Consider the following 15,646-nt stretch of genomic DNA (forward strand, 5'->3'; position numbering starts at 1 on the left):
TGTGTGGCGAATGGAGCTAGACCATGTGTGGTTGAAGTACAGTTTGCTTATCCTAAGTTACTTTTGTTTATAGGGCAAGGGATAAAAAGTATATTGATTCCTTGACCACATTTCATTTCTCAATTTCATTATGACACTGCATGCCAGTCCGAAATGTCAGCTTGCTTTATTTTTAAGTTAATCTTCAAATTATTATATCATGAAAAAATAGATCAAGTAACTGAATTAGAGGGTCAAAGCTCTTTGATAAAAAGTGCAACAATAGTGCTTCTGCACAAAGTAGTCTAATTTCCTAATAAGAGTTTTACCCAATTGTAAGACTCATTTGTTGATTTTAAAAGGGCCAAATTCCATTATCATACCATAACAGCTACTCCAGAAACAGAACTTCCTCTTCCTGTTGATGCTTTCCAGCATCACATGAATGTTCACTTAAAAGAGTCCGTTAAATGTTTAAAGCATTTATATTTACTCTTTGTGTATTTTTCAAAGTGGGTTTTCATTTTCAATGAAATAATTTTTAACTTTTCCAAGAATACACTTACTGTAAGTATTGACAATGCTTATCTTGCTTTCTTCTGGTTATCCCCATTTTTCCCCTTTCAGGGTGTTTCACTTCTGAGAAGTCACTTTTACCGGTGTGGGGATAATTGTTTTCCTGGTTCATTCAATTATGGCTCTTTCTGTTGAGCCTGTAAACAAAAGTCTTAGTAGGAACTAATGTAATGTTGGTTTTCATTGCGATGCTGAAGTGTTTAATTTATAGAAACAGAACGAACTCATTCCACACACAAGTGACTTAAAAGCCCTCAAGTAATGATTTTTCTTCAGCATTGCTTCTCAGAGATTTTCCTTGTCTTCTGGTTATCTTGGAAATAGAATCTTGGGACTTCTATCCTCTTTATAACTTAGATGGCATATAAACATTCAATAAGGATGAAATTGTTGAAAGCCTGTTTTTTTGTTTTGTTTTGTTTTTGCCAGGCACTATGCTAGGCACAAGAGATTACAAAATGAATATTGTAAGATTAATCTGCAGATTGGTTTGGGCATTAATGTTTTTTGAATAGGTTCAGGTGCTGCTGCCTAATTTTACATTTTTTTTTTTTTCAAGAAAAGAACCTTGGAAAGCCAATTAATAAGCACTACTGAGACCTGTTCATAGGAATTTTTTTTACTAGGGTCTTTTTTTATTAAGAATTATTCCTATTTGACCACATTTAAATATATTTCGTAAATATAAAGCATCCGTTTGCTGTTAAGATAGTAATTGTTCCTAATTTGAATATATGTTGTGGTGAAATCTGGAGGTACTGGTTTAGTAGTATTTCTCTGCCAAGGTGTCTTAACAAAGTTATGAGTATATAATAGTTTCTAGCTTTCTCTCAGCCGTACCTCATCCTTTTTTTGCAGTGTCTAACTCTTACTGTAGGTATATTTTGCTGATTCTAGAGCTATTGGAAAATTAACAGCGCCAGTGTAGCTTTTTAGATAGAGATCCTTTCAAGTTTGAAGTGCTGTATGTGGTATGGCTTTGTTTCGTAGAGTGTGCAGAACCACCAGGCCAGCTGTGTGAGTTAGAGTTCTTTCATTGTGGTGCTTCTGACTACAGAGTCTGTCTGTCCTCAGTTGAAATCAGACTAGCTGGTTTTGGGCGTTGTTCTGTTTTGCAGTTTGTGGCAGGCGACACATGGCTGAACAAGATAAGGGTTTTATTCTTGTGTTAGGGACGTGCTGGGGCTGGGATGGAATTCAGCTATGTTTAGGCTCTGATTGGTCACTTTGGATACTCAGAACTCTGTTACATCCTGTTATTATTTTGCAGTTAAATCAACACATTTTGCTTGCTCTCTTCTCTTTCCCTTCATCTTTTACTCCCCAGTCCGCACCCCTTTTCTTAAAACCTAAAACTCGAACTTTTTAAAAAACTTTGAACTCAAACTATGTTCATGGTAGCTATTACTTCTATGTAGTATATCCAAATAGCTTTTTAAAAAATTCTAAGCAATTTATGAGCCCTGGAGTCTGTAGTTTTCATCATTTAGAATGAGCACTTGACAAGTGTAGAAATGTCTGATTGCTGCTTTATAGTCTGCATTGATTGCTGCATTCAGTCTTAAAATATATCCCAATTGTTTCCAGTCCTCTTACATGTCTTTCTTGTATCCCTGATAATTTAGGGGTCCTATAGCAATTGGAGTTTCTTCTGAGAGGTAGAGAGGAGAGAATACCCTTTCAGTAGACTCAGTAAATGATTTCAGGCCAGTGTCTATAACATTGAATTTTCAGGGACAGTACAGGTAGGAAAGTTATAAGGTTCTTCCTTGAAATAAATGGACTTTGTTTTGTCTAGGGCTTATGAATTTTGTAGTTTTTGATTTATAGATAAAGACAGGTTTTTGATTTAATTTTTTTAAAGCACTGAATTCAGCTTTAAGCTGTTTAACTTAAGCAAATTTTTTAAGTGAGTGTGGAAACCTGTGACTTTATATGCCTGTACCCAGCAATTAGCATTTTCATTAATGATACTTTTTTCTGTCAAAATTGCTATATAATGCTTTTGATTAAAAAAAAAAGAGCTCATGTTTATATGTTATTTTCAACATTGCATGAGTCATCTGTCTGCAAGGTAAAATTATTTATAACCTTTTCTTGTAAAGTCAGCCAGTCGATAAGTACAAAATTGAAATGGGGGCTAAAGATCACAGTGTTTTGTATTCAGTTTTGTCTTTGCCTTTTTAGTTCAGTATAAAATCTTGAGTCATAAAAGTATGCAATAGTACATTCACTTGTACAGTTTTACATGAGTCAACATGCAGAGTCTAAAGTAACTTTTTTTGAAAGTACAGTGTTGTAATCTTCCTGATTAATGGTACATTTATATGACGCTCATATTCAGTGAGGTGACAAGAGAAGCTCTATTTGAAATCATTACAAAAATATGTTAACCCTGGAATACCACTTAACACATTGGTGGTTTCCAGTTGTTAACATGTATATATCATTGAGTTAACATGTAGGTTTTTTTTTGTTTTTTGTTTTTGAGTCTTGCTCTGTCACCCAAGGTGGAGTGCAGTGGCGCGATCTCTCCTCATTGCAACCTCTGCCTCCCAGGTTCCAGCGATTCTCCTGCCTCAGCCTCCCGGGTAGCTGGGATTACAGGCGCCCACCACCACGTCCGGCTAAGTTTTGTATTTTTAGTAGAGACAGGGTTTCACCACATTGGCCAGGCTGGTCTTGAACTCCTGACCTTAGGTGATCCACCCGCCTTGGCCTCCCAAAGTGCTGGGATTATAGGCTGGAGCCATCGAGCCCAGTGGTTTTTTTTGTTGTTGCTGTTGTTTTTTAACTAAGTTTGAATTTTTAGTTTAAGAAATGAAATTTGAGGTGAACATTCATGGAATCCGTAAATGGTGAATTTTATATATTTTTCTGTGGAGCATTGCGATTCCAGGGAAAACAGTTGGAAAATATTTCATTATACATATGTGGTTGCCTCTTCTAAATGTCATCCAGAGGTGGGAGTAAATTGCTTCCCAAACTGATATGGGTCACAGAAACAGCAAGATAACATACTGGTTCCCAGGGAATTGAAGGGACTCTTTTGCATCATGGTTGTCTGAGATTATTAGAAATGTTTCTTATATAATTTCTTGTTTCCTAGAAATTGACCATGACACATTTTCAGGAATAGTAGCTTAACTTCCTGTGGTCTCTTCTGTGAAAACTTGGTTTTGATGATGTTCTTGAGCTTTATTTGAAGACGTGCTCCTTTCCCTTATAATAATTACAGGTTTTCAGAATAGTGCCATGTGAATTAAAATTTTTAAATCAACAAAATTACATTTTTGCCTTCTTTTGAGTAAAATACCATTATGTATGTAATGATATCCTGTAGTAGTATAATTATTTAACATTTACAATATTTTCAGTTTAGTACTGGGCAGATCATGTTTCTGTCATTTACACTTTAAGCTAACTCATACTTTAAGTCAAGATTATGCAACTAGAAAGGACAGATCCAAGTTTTAGCCTTGATTTTCTGGCTCTCAAGTCCCCCATTTTTTTTTTTTTTCGTTTTAAATTATTGTCTTTCTTTGTACTGTATTTTTCTGTGCTTTTTCTTTTAGTAACTCTCCAGCTTGATGAAATCAGTTGAATTTTTCTCTTACAGCATACTTTCTAGTACCTTACCCATTCTAATTTTAAATATCTCTTGAGGATAAAGCTTTTGTCACTTCCTCAGGAGACTGAAGCACAATCTGATAGATCTTGCTGTCAGGAAGTTTTTCCTGATCTTTAGGTCTAACTTTTCTTTTAAGTTGTCCTGTTACTTGTATGTACTTGCTGTACCAAGCTAAATAATGCTCTCCTCCCATTTTATGTTTGTATGGTATGATTCTAAATGTTTTCAGACGGTTATTCATTATGCTTTCTGGTCCCCTTCCCTTACTCTTTGCTTAGCCAAGCTGTATGCTTTCTGTTGATCCATTGTCTAAAAATCAACTTGTTTCTCTTAACATTTTATTAGCTTTTTTCTCAGTTGCCCTCCTAGTGCAAAAATAAGGGTAAAGAGATTCTCAAGGTCATGTTGATTCAATTTTATTTTAGATAGTCTTTAGAATGGATACGAGATAAGTCACAGTCAAATGAAACAGATTTATACAAACAGCATGATTACCAAATCAACTAATTAAGCAATTACTCATGTTCTAAAAGGCTTTTTACAAAGCGATTCTTTCAAATATGAGTACCCTCAGTGTAACAAATGTTATCAATTCTATGACAAAAGGGTAGGGTAGAAATAATGTTAGCCACTTTTGATTGAAAATCATCTTGTTGCAATATGATGAAATACATCTGGAAGTTTCTTATTTTTTTTAGTGGTTTTTCAGTCCATTATCTTAAATTGTAGGTGAAAACATTCCTCATTGTTTGGTGTATTTTTACCTTATAGTTTTGTCTCCTCTTATTTCCACGTATTAGTGAAATAGCAATGCTTAGCAGTATTTTTTTCAGTAAACTGGATATTGTGAAAATTGAAATATTTTACTTTCTTGCTGTTGTATTTACAAGAATTGTTAATGACAAGACACAGTAATAGAAAAAGTGCATCTTTAGATTATTATAAAATCTATAAGACTGTAGACCTTTTGAATATTTTATTAGCATATTTTCTTTGGTACTAATTTAGTTTCAAATTATTGAAATAGATGTCCTTGTTTTGTATTTTGCTAATATTAATATTTTGTATTTTGGTAATATTAAAATTTGCAAACATGCCAAATTTAGAGCATTTTACTTTTTCAACTTAGAATATCTGGAATCATCAAGATAGTCATTATAGGAAAGACCGCCGTAAGGCAGCTTCTAACTCCAATAGAAGCCTGTGAAGCTAGTGCCTGGACAGAGGCTGTGTCTAAATTACATGAGCATATATTGTTGACTTTTAGTAAAAGAAAAAATACACTAACTTTACCTCCTGACTTAGCATGCACCAATGCAGTTCAGATTCATACCAAAACAGGATCTTTTACTAATTCAAATGCTGAGTCCTGGTTTTTGAGATCATAGTCACATGACAGGCCTGGGTGGCTTCTCAGTGTCTAGAGACAAGCAAATCGACTGGACAATGAAAAGTAGGTTTCCTGTCTTGGACTGCAAGTAACAATTCATGCAGAAACTGGAACTATATAAGAAAGCCTGGTTTTAGTTAATGCTTTCAATTAGCTGCTTGTCACACTGCTTTTTCTTTTGGTGTTATATAACACATTAGAGTCATTTAAAGGTATGCTCTGATACCACAGTTTTTGTCAAATATTACATATAAATGTTGATTTTACATTCATACACTCAAAAGATCAAAGAGGACTTTGTAGATCTTTTGTGGATTCAAAAAAATGTAGATTATTTTGTTGTAGAAAAACTGGCCAGGTGCAGTGGCTCACGCCTGTAAATCCCAGCACTTTGGGAGGCCGAGGCGGGCAGATCACTTGAGGTCAGGAGTTCAAGACCAGCCTGGCCAGCATGGTGAAACCCTGTCTCTTTTAAAAATACAAAAATGAGCCGGACCAGGTGGCACATGCCTGTAATCCCAGCTACTTGGGAGGCTGAGACAGGAGAATCGCTTGAACCTGGGAGATGGAGGTTGCAGTTAGCCAAGATTGCGTCACTGCATTCCTACCTGGATGACAGAGCAAGACTCCGTCTCAAAACAAAACAAAACAAACAAAAAACAACAAACTGGAGACTTCATCAGCCTCTGAAGGACTGATACCTGAAATTGATCTTGTAATGCAGAAAGTGGCTATATGTTGTCCAGAAGAGTAACAGATACCCCAAATACACTTAATACACAAGAAATCTTGTGAAGGTGCTTAGACATATCCTTCCATAGATTTTAGACGGGTTATCTGCCTATGTTCCAGACACAAGCTGATATGTTGTGGTTTGCCCAGTACAGTCTCTGTGGTTTACTCAGAGGAAGTGGTTCTTGTGGGTGAAGGTCTGATCTTTTCAGAGATTGTTGGTGGCACATGCACTGTCAGCCTATTTCCTGTTTTATTGGCTGTTTAGCAAGACCTTCTCAGGGCAAATGCTGCTGAAGAGGTATTTAAATATTTTGTATTGGCAGGATAGATGGTTATAATGATGTATTATTATATCACTACCTCTCAGCTGATACGAGAATTAAATTAATGTTTGTGAAGTGCTTTGAGATCCTGGAATGAAAAGTGCAGACATGTTCTTAGTCATTTGCAGGTTACTGCTATGTTCAGATATTGCTCTCTTGAAGTTAAAACATGTTCATGTAGTGAAGTGTTACTCTATCAAACTTGATTTCTGTAACCATTCAAGTGTTGTTTTATCACAAGAGTCATGATTAGAATTTTTCCCCTTTTTTCCCCCTTCTTTCAATGCTCCTTTATAATTTTACCCTATAAGAGTTTCGTTAATAGATTCCTTGCTCTAGTACTGGTTAAGGCATATTTACCAAACTTGACACCTAGCAAGCTTGTCCAACCTGCCTTATTTTGCTGTTGTTCTTCTGTTTTGTTTTGTTTTAGGCTTTCAGCAGCCTGAAGCCATGGTTTCTAGTTTCTGTCTCTAGTGATAAAACGGAAAAGAGGGATGAGGAAGGGGCTTTACTAGCCCAACCAGAAACAGAGGCTAAGAACCCATAACTGTATTCTCTCTCTTGGACAACCCTGACTAGAGCAAACTTCTTTGCCAGTTTAACTAGCATACTAAAATAATGAAATTGTGAGAATTTCCTTTGAGATTAGTAACTGTACCATCCATATACAAAACACTATATTGCTTTGCTGAAACCTGAAATTGAGCAAACTGATAGAAATGCATATGACATACTCCTGTATATATATATATACACACACACACACACACACAGAGTATTTAGCCTTGGACATTAAAAAAATTAACAATGAATGGGGGCAGGGAGAGGCTTTATTTAAAGCTAAATTGTTAGCTAATACTTGAGTTCTTCAAGGGTATAAGAATAGTTCTTCTTCGTTTTTAAGTAATTACCGGTAGCCTTATTATATTTTTATTTTTCAATACTGAAAAGCAGAAGGAAGAAAAATAAACGGCCCAAATGATCCAACTACCCAGATGCTGCTGCTCAGGTTAAACACATACATACACACACACACACACACACACACACACACACACACAATTCAAATCATATATAATGGTATAAAAAAAGTATTCCTACACACCTGTTAGTTTTCATACCCTCTCCTCATAGGTAACAGTAGTTAAATTTTTTTGGTTTATCTTCTGAAACATTTAAAAAATATACCAGCCTATAATTTTATTTTTTGCACCTACTCCATAATAAGTGTATCTGTCAGCTTTTGCTAGGTTATGCTGCTATAGCAACACTATGAAATTTCAGTGGCTTGCAACACTGCTTTTCTTCTTGCTTTTGTTACACCTTGTTGTCTGTGGATTGACTGCAGCATTGCTTCACATTTCTTATTTTGGAACCCTGGCTCAAAGAGTATCCCCTGTCTGGCTGTGCCATTATTGTGGATGAGGGAAAGAGCAAAAAAACAGATGCAGGCATACAATGGCTCTTAAAGCTTTCACTCAGTCATGGTGTATATCACATCAGCTCACATGTCCGTGGCCAAAGCAAGTCATATGGTCAGAGCTCACTGTCAGTGGGGTAGGGATGTATATAGTCCTTCCACAGGTGGCACTGCAAGTTGCATGATAACAGATAAGGCTGTATAATCCTCTTAAGGAAAGTAGAGGTTAAATAATTTGGAAGATAATATAGTCTACATCAACAAGTTCAGTAAATGCTTGTTAAATGAGTTATTTGGAGTCCATGAAAGTTTTTTTTTTTTTTTTTAAGTGGGAAATTCAAACATAAACAAAAGTACAGAGAATGGTGTCATTAACCTCCATGTTCCCTTCATTACTTCAGCTGTTAACAATGTAGGGACCATGTTGGTTTATCTGTTTTCTTTCCCCCCTTCTCACTGGATTATTTTGAAGCAGTTTTTGGATACTATAATTTCACTTACAAGTATTTCACTAAGTAACAAGTGTTTCACTAAGTATTTTTAAGAGATAAAGTCTGAAAGTGTGACTTCTTATAGTAAATTATTACTCTCTGATAGTTTGAGGTAATAGTACTATAGACTGACAGGTATCAAGCAGCAGAGCACGTTAATAGAGTGTATCTAGAATTTGACAGCCCGACCTTGTTTTGATTTCATTTTGAGTATTTCTGGAGGAGGCTTACAACAGAATGTCATCTACTTTTCCAGCCTCTCCTTTTCTCTCTTTCTTTCTCTCTCTCTCTCTCTCTCTCTCTGTGTGTGTGTGTGTGTGTGTGTGTGTAGCAGAAGCAGGTAATTAACCTCTGGAAAAAATAACATTGCAACAGATTTGATTTGCAGAGGTTTCATTTCTCACTGAGCCTCTGTTGGAATGATGCCAGTTGAAAGGAATCCCAGCTCTTAATGGCTCCAAGTCTTCTGGGAGCTCTCGGTGATGTTATTTTCTTTGGAGAAGAACATCAAAATCATTTATAAAAATCCTGTGTTCACCCATGCCATTTACTCTGCGGAGAAAGGATCTATCATATCTTTAAGATGATCTCTAAGATGATATAAAAGTAAGGAAATTCATCTATCTAATTTTAGTGTAGAAATCATTAATGCCACTTTCAGCTGCTCACATTAGTTTGTCTTGAGGGCCTGAAAGCCTCCATTTTGATTCAAGATGTCGTAGATTTTATTAACATTCAGTATAACCAGTAAGTTTGTCATTTCCATGGTTGTAGGGAATATGAGGCATTGTTATGGATCTAGGATTACAGTTTCACAGGACATTCTTTTTCGGGGGGTTAGGTAATAAAACAGTGGGACACAAAATAAACAGATATACTCTCTTCAGTTTGTAGATTTTCAGGTGACAATGAGGTAGCAGAAGAGGATTTGTGCAGCTTAGGAATTCAATTATTGTATATAACATGATAGAAATATTTTGGTATAGTACCACTATCAAATTAATTTTATTTTCTTAACTACTTTCATTGTGTACAGAGACACTTATATTACAGTAGTCTTTATAGATATCCAAATAGCTTTAGTTTTTTCTAGTTACATTATATTGCTAGTCTCATTTCAGAGTCCATGTAGGAACTACAGTAGAAAAGTAGCTATCATTGGCTTGTAAATAAAATTACTTAATTTTGAGTTTTTCTTGGGAAGGAAAAACCAGTTTTTCAGAATCAGCGGAGTTGATTCTGGCTTTGGTTACTTGGGACAGTATAGTCTATTTAAAATATAAATAAATAAAAATTTGCCCATGAAGAATAACTTTGACTTGCCATGATTCATATTGTTTTTCTGTTGTTGTATCACAATTGAGAACATTAGTTCTAGAGGTAATAGTTTGTCAGTACGGGTTGAGTAGCTCTAATCCAAAAATCCAAAATCAGAAATGCTTCAAAATCTGAAACTTTTTGGGTGCCATGTGTCACAAGTGGAAAATTCTACACATAAGTACATAATGCAAACTTTGTTTCATGCACAAAATTATTTACAGTAGTGTATAAAATTACCTTCAGGTAGGGGCCAGGCACGGTGGCTCAAGACTGTAATCCCAGCACTTTGGGAGGCCGAAGCGGGTGGATCACCTGAGGTCAGGAGTTTGAGACCAGCCTAAACAACCCATCTCTACTAAAAATACAAAATTAGCTGGGCATGGTGGTGCATGCCTGTAATCCCAGCTACTCAGGAGGCTGAGGCAGGAGAATCACTTGAACCAGGGAGGTGGAGGTTCAAGCGAGCCAAGATCATGCCACTGCACTCTAGCCTGGGAAACAAGAGTGAAACTCCATCTCAAAAAAAAACCACAAACAATAAAAAACAAAAAAAACCCTTCAGGCTGTGCATATAGAGTGTATGTGAAACAATGAATTCTGTGTTTAGACTTGGGTCCTATTCCCAAGATATCTTACTATGTATATGCAAATGTTCCAAAATATAAAAAAATTCAAGATGAAACGCTTCTGGCCCCAAGCGTTTTGGGTAAGGGATACCCAACCTGTACCTTTGTTAGGATAATATACTTGTACCTTGGTTGCATTTTAGTTGCAATTGTTAGTTGCACAATTTGGGGGAAAGTTTGAGGTCTGTATAGTAGTTACTCTATTTACCAAGAAGCCCTGCATGGTTAGAATTCTTGAGACAGTTATAAAGTTGAATTGGGTGTGTTGCCTGGATGTGAACAGTAAAAAAGGAGAAGCTTCTCACCATACAATTACAGCTTAAAAGGATACAAGGTACAATTCTGTTTCCAAATATAGAAAGTAAGTCAAATACTATATGGATATGTAATAATAATTACATTGATTTTGACTCCCTGGCCAACTTTTTTTTGAAGCTATCATTTTTGTCAGAGATAAAAAGTAGCTTTTAAAGGAAAAGATATCTTAGCCCTTAATTGTGTGTGTGTGTGTGTGTGTGTGTGTGTATTTATTTATATATTTTAGCCCTTGTAAGAGAGGAGCAGTGGAAGGGAACTGAAGGATGATACAGAGAAAAGAGCCTGGGTTTTGGTGTGTTAGATTTGTTCTGTTACTAGCTGGGAGACCTTGGGCAAATTTACCTCTCATTAGCAGTTTAATTTTCTCATCCGTAAAAATGGGAATAATACCTACTTTGCAGAATTGTCATGAAGATTAAATGATGAGAGTGTGTGTAAGTACTTAGCACATAGTAAGAGAGAGGTCAGGAAGTTATAGTAGCTGTTATTGTTTAAACCTCAGGAATTAGCTAGGTTTTCCTAGAACTTTTGTCTGTGCTTGTAAAATCATTTTGAATCCATATGTATTTTTAGCAGTTGCGGCTAAGATAGTTTTTTTCCCTTGCTGTGACAATAATTCCTTAACTTTTATATTTCAGACTATTTTTATAATTAAATGCGTTTGTGAGTGAGGCATAGATTTAAAAGAGTTATTTCAATTCAGACTGTGGAACATCTCTTCACAAAATGGGTTAGATAGTTTGGATTGGCAGTATACTTTTAAATCTGCCTTCGATCACTCAGAATTTGTCCAGTTCTGTATTTATTAACATTAGTTCATTTATTTATTCAGTAAATATTGAATGCCTGTTCCGTGTAGGTCATTGTCTTGGCTGTTATTTTGAGCTCTTGCTACCTGCTGAATTATATTTTAAAATGAAGAAATTTACCTGATAAAGTGATATTTATTCATCTGTGCTGAAGATTAAAGTGAGAAGTATGTGGCCGGGCGCAGTGGCTGACGCCTGTAATCCCAGCACTTTGGGAGGTCGAGGCGGGCGGATCACGAGGTCAGGAGATCAAGACCACAGTGAAACCCAGTCTCTACTAAAAATACAAAAAATTAGCCGGGCGCGGTGGTGGGTGACTGTAGTCCCAGCTACTCGGGGGACTGAGGCAGCAGAATGGCGTCAACCCGGGAGGCGGAGCTTGCAGTGAGCTGAGATCGTGCCACTGCACTCCAGCCTGGGCGAAAGAGCGAGACTCTTGTCTCCAAAAAAAAAAAAAAAAAAAAAAAAAAAGTGAGAAGTATGTGTATTTGGGGGAAGTTGTGGAATGAAATAATAATGATTAAATTGATATTATTTCCAAATTAAAGAAACTGTGGTTACTTTCTATCACATACCGTCTTTTTATGTTTTCCTTTTTATTTTATTTTTCAGTTTAGTTAACTAATTTCAGTGAACTATTTAGACCAAAATGGAAAAGGCATTGGTGTAAGTTGAAATCTAAGAAGTTTTAGATGTTTATTGCTTTTGAATAGAGGAAGTAACATTTTAAGGATTGGGCATTGTTTTAGTCACTACTTGAAGTCCCAACTACTCGGGAGCCTGAGGCAGGAGAATGGCTCGAACCTGGGAGGCGGAGCTTGCAGTGAGCCCTGATCGCGCCATTGCAGCCTGGGCGACAAAGCAAGACTCCGTCTCAAAAAAAAAAAAAAAAAAAGGTGAAATTAAGGTGAAATTTAGGCCTATCAAGATACTTGGGATGTAGGAAAGGAATATATATATTATTTTTAAATTTAATTTTTCTTATTTATTTTTTTGAGATGGAATCTCGCTCTGTCGCCCCAGGCTGGAGTGCAGTGGCATGATCTTGGCTCACTTGAACCTCCGCCTCCCTGGTTCAAGAGATTCTCCTGCCTCAGCCTCCCGAGTAGCTGGGATTATAGGCACCCACCACCACGCCTGGCTAATTTTTGTGTTTTTAGTAGAGATGGGATTTCACCATGTTGGCCAGGCTGGTCTCAAACTCCTGACCGCAGATGATCTGCCTGCCTCAGCCTCCCAAAATGCTGGGATTCCAGGCATGAGCCACTGTGCCCGGCCAGATATTACATTTATTGAGTACGTATTAAGTACTGCACACTGTTTTATGTACTTCCTGTGCATTGTCTTTTTTAACCTTTCAACTAAGCTTAATACTGCCCCTGTTTTAAAACTGAGAAAAATGAGCCTCTGAGAGGTTCTCTAATACCCAAGCTGACATACTTTCTAAACAGAAGACTTGGGATTATTACTGCAATGCCCACTTTTTTGAAACTACTCGTCACAGTCCTGCTTATGGTTATTGGCTCATCTAGATCAATCAGTTGGATGAAACCCAGAAAGTAGATTTTGTCTTCAACAGTACCATTAAAGTGTTGCCTTTACATTATAATTTAATAACTACATCTTATTCTTTGTACTCTTAATCACCTGCTTTACCTATTTTCTTTTCCAGATTTCTTACATGAGGAATGTTGTCTCATTTGCTCTGAAGAGTGAACCTAAACATTGTGTTTAGGCTTGTTATTAACTGCTTTAAATATATACACATTGTAAACATTGGACTTTTTTGATGCCTCGTCTGTGTTGCTTATGGATCATTTTCCATCATAATTATTTTAAAGTTCTTTTAAGAAGTTTAAGGCCTATCTCATATATGTTATATATTAATAGTAGATAATCAGACCTTTGGAAGCATAAATTATATGAGTAAGTTGGGCTGAAGTTTTTTCTTACCAAGAATCTGTGTGTGTTTAAGTGGCAGTGGAGATAATATTGTATTTGCATTGTTATAGTGTTATCTTTATCATTTGGTTTATATTTTCTGCCATTTAAAGAAAAAAGGTTTTGTCTTTTATAGCTATAGAGGCATCTTCTGAGCCTTAAAACACTTTTTTTTTTTCTTTTCCCCCTGTGGGTGGGGAAAGGGGTGTGTGGCAGTGACCCTGTGCTTTGCCTCTGCCTGAGTTACAGGTGTGCTTGGTTTGTCTGGCTGGGGTTTGTGTCTCCCATCCTCAGGAGGGTGGAACCAGTTTCCCAGGGCCTGCGCGCTACCTATTGTCATCCTCCCCATAAGGGGATCTGTTGCGTGCACTTATGGGACCACATGGTGCTCCAGGCAGATAAGCCTCTTCCTGCCTACATCAGAACCAACATAGCCTATACACCTGGGAAAGCATGCCAGGGTGAGTACCCCAGGTGCCCTATACTCCCAGCCCATCCCCCTTCTTCTTCCCACTCACCTGGATCCTTGACCCAAGGCTCTACCTGTTGGTTCTAATATTCTGATGGACAGAATCTAAGAGTCCAGCAAACTCAGAATCTGAGGACCTCCTCATCCCTTTAGGAACCATCAGTTAATCTTATGATTTCAGGATTGAACCACTGGAGTCAATTTCAGAAGTTTTGGTTTATCTCAGAACCTTCAGATCACACTCATAAGCTTGGGGACAGCCTCAGAACCTTGGGACACATCTCAGCACACAGGGGTCATCAATCTTAGAACTTGAGGTCTGTCTCAGAACCTTCATGTGAAACTCAGAAGCTTGGGGAATCCCAGGACCTTGTGCCTGGCATTATACCATTGGGTCAATCTCAGAACCCTGAGGACAGTCACAGAATCTTGAGGTGTATCTTGGAATGGTGCAGTCAGCCTGAACTATGGGATCAAGTTCAGGGATGTAGGAACAATCTCAGAAACTTCTGGCCAGTCCTACTGGGTTCAATCTGAAAACCTTCAAAACAGCAACAGACTCTTACGGTCCATCTCAAAACTTGAGATTTGGGCTAAAAGGGACCCTCAAGACTATCCATCCAGTCCCTTCCTGGAATACGAGTCACCTCCACAGCCTCCCTGATCTCGCTGTCTAGTCTTTGCTATGAACCCTCCTCGATAAGGATACCTGGCCCCTGCCCACTGCCGGCCTCTCCTCTGGATGGCTCCAGCTACAAGATGATGTCTCCAAAATGTGAGAATCATTTTTCTTTCTTGAGACTGAAATCTGTCTCCTTTATCCCACATCAGCCCTCTGAGACCTCTGCAGAGATTTCAAGGCAAGACCCATATGCTCGGGGTCAGCTTTGTCCCAGACTTCCTACACTGGGTTCCTCCCATGGCTTCCAGACCTCCACCTGCCCTCTGAACACCGTTATCCCTAACACAGTTACCTGTTTATGCATTTCAGTTTTGAGCCTATAGGATATCTTGTACTGCAGAGGAAAAGCCCATTGGGAATGTCTGGCATGCAGGTGGATGCCCAGCCCTGTGCTGGGTGATGCTGGGGGAATCACAGCAGGATACAGAGCCCCAGAACCCCATGGGGTCCCAGAGGAGGAGCCCAGAGGAGGAAGCGGGACCCTACCTGGAGGGGCTGCCTCCGATCTCCCCAGAGACTAGGGGTGCGGTGAGAGGAGAAGATAGGAGATGCCTAGAGACCCTGGCCCCACAGAGATGCCCATGAGAAGAGGGAACATCCCTGTTTCACTATTCTCAAGGGCTGAGAGAGCCTTCTGAGAGAGAGCCTGTAATCCCAGTCAGCCCAATTACAGATAGGAAAGATGAGGCTCAAAGAGGGCTCAGTCCTACCCCAGAGTGGTTGGGTGAGTCAGGATTAACAAGTCCTCGTTCCCCTGACATCATAACTGTCCCCACCATGATGTCATGTTGCTGCATTTCAGTCTTCTCACTGGCCATCTTCTTGCATTCCAGCTTGACACTAACTAGGAAGAAGAGAGACCATAGGGGTCCCACACACCCCATATGGGCCAAAGTGAAAAACAATGTTACTTTTTAATCTCATTTCTTCTTT

The sequence above is a fragment of the Macaca thibetana genome, chromosome 14, assembly GCF_024542745.1.
Source record: "Macaca thibetana thibetana isolate TM-01 chromosome 14, ASM2454274v1, whole genome shotgun sequence".
In the NCBI taxonomy this organism is placed as follows: Eukaryota; Metazoa; Chordata; class Mammalia; order Primates; family Cercopithecidae; genus Macaca; species Macaca thibetana.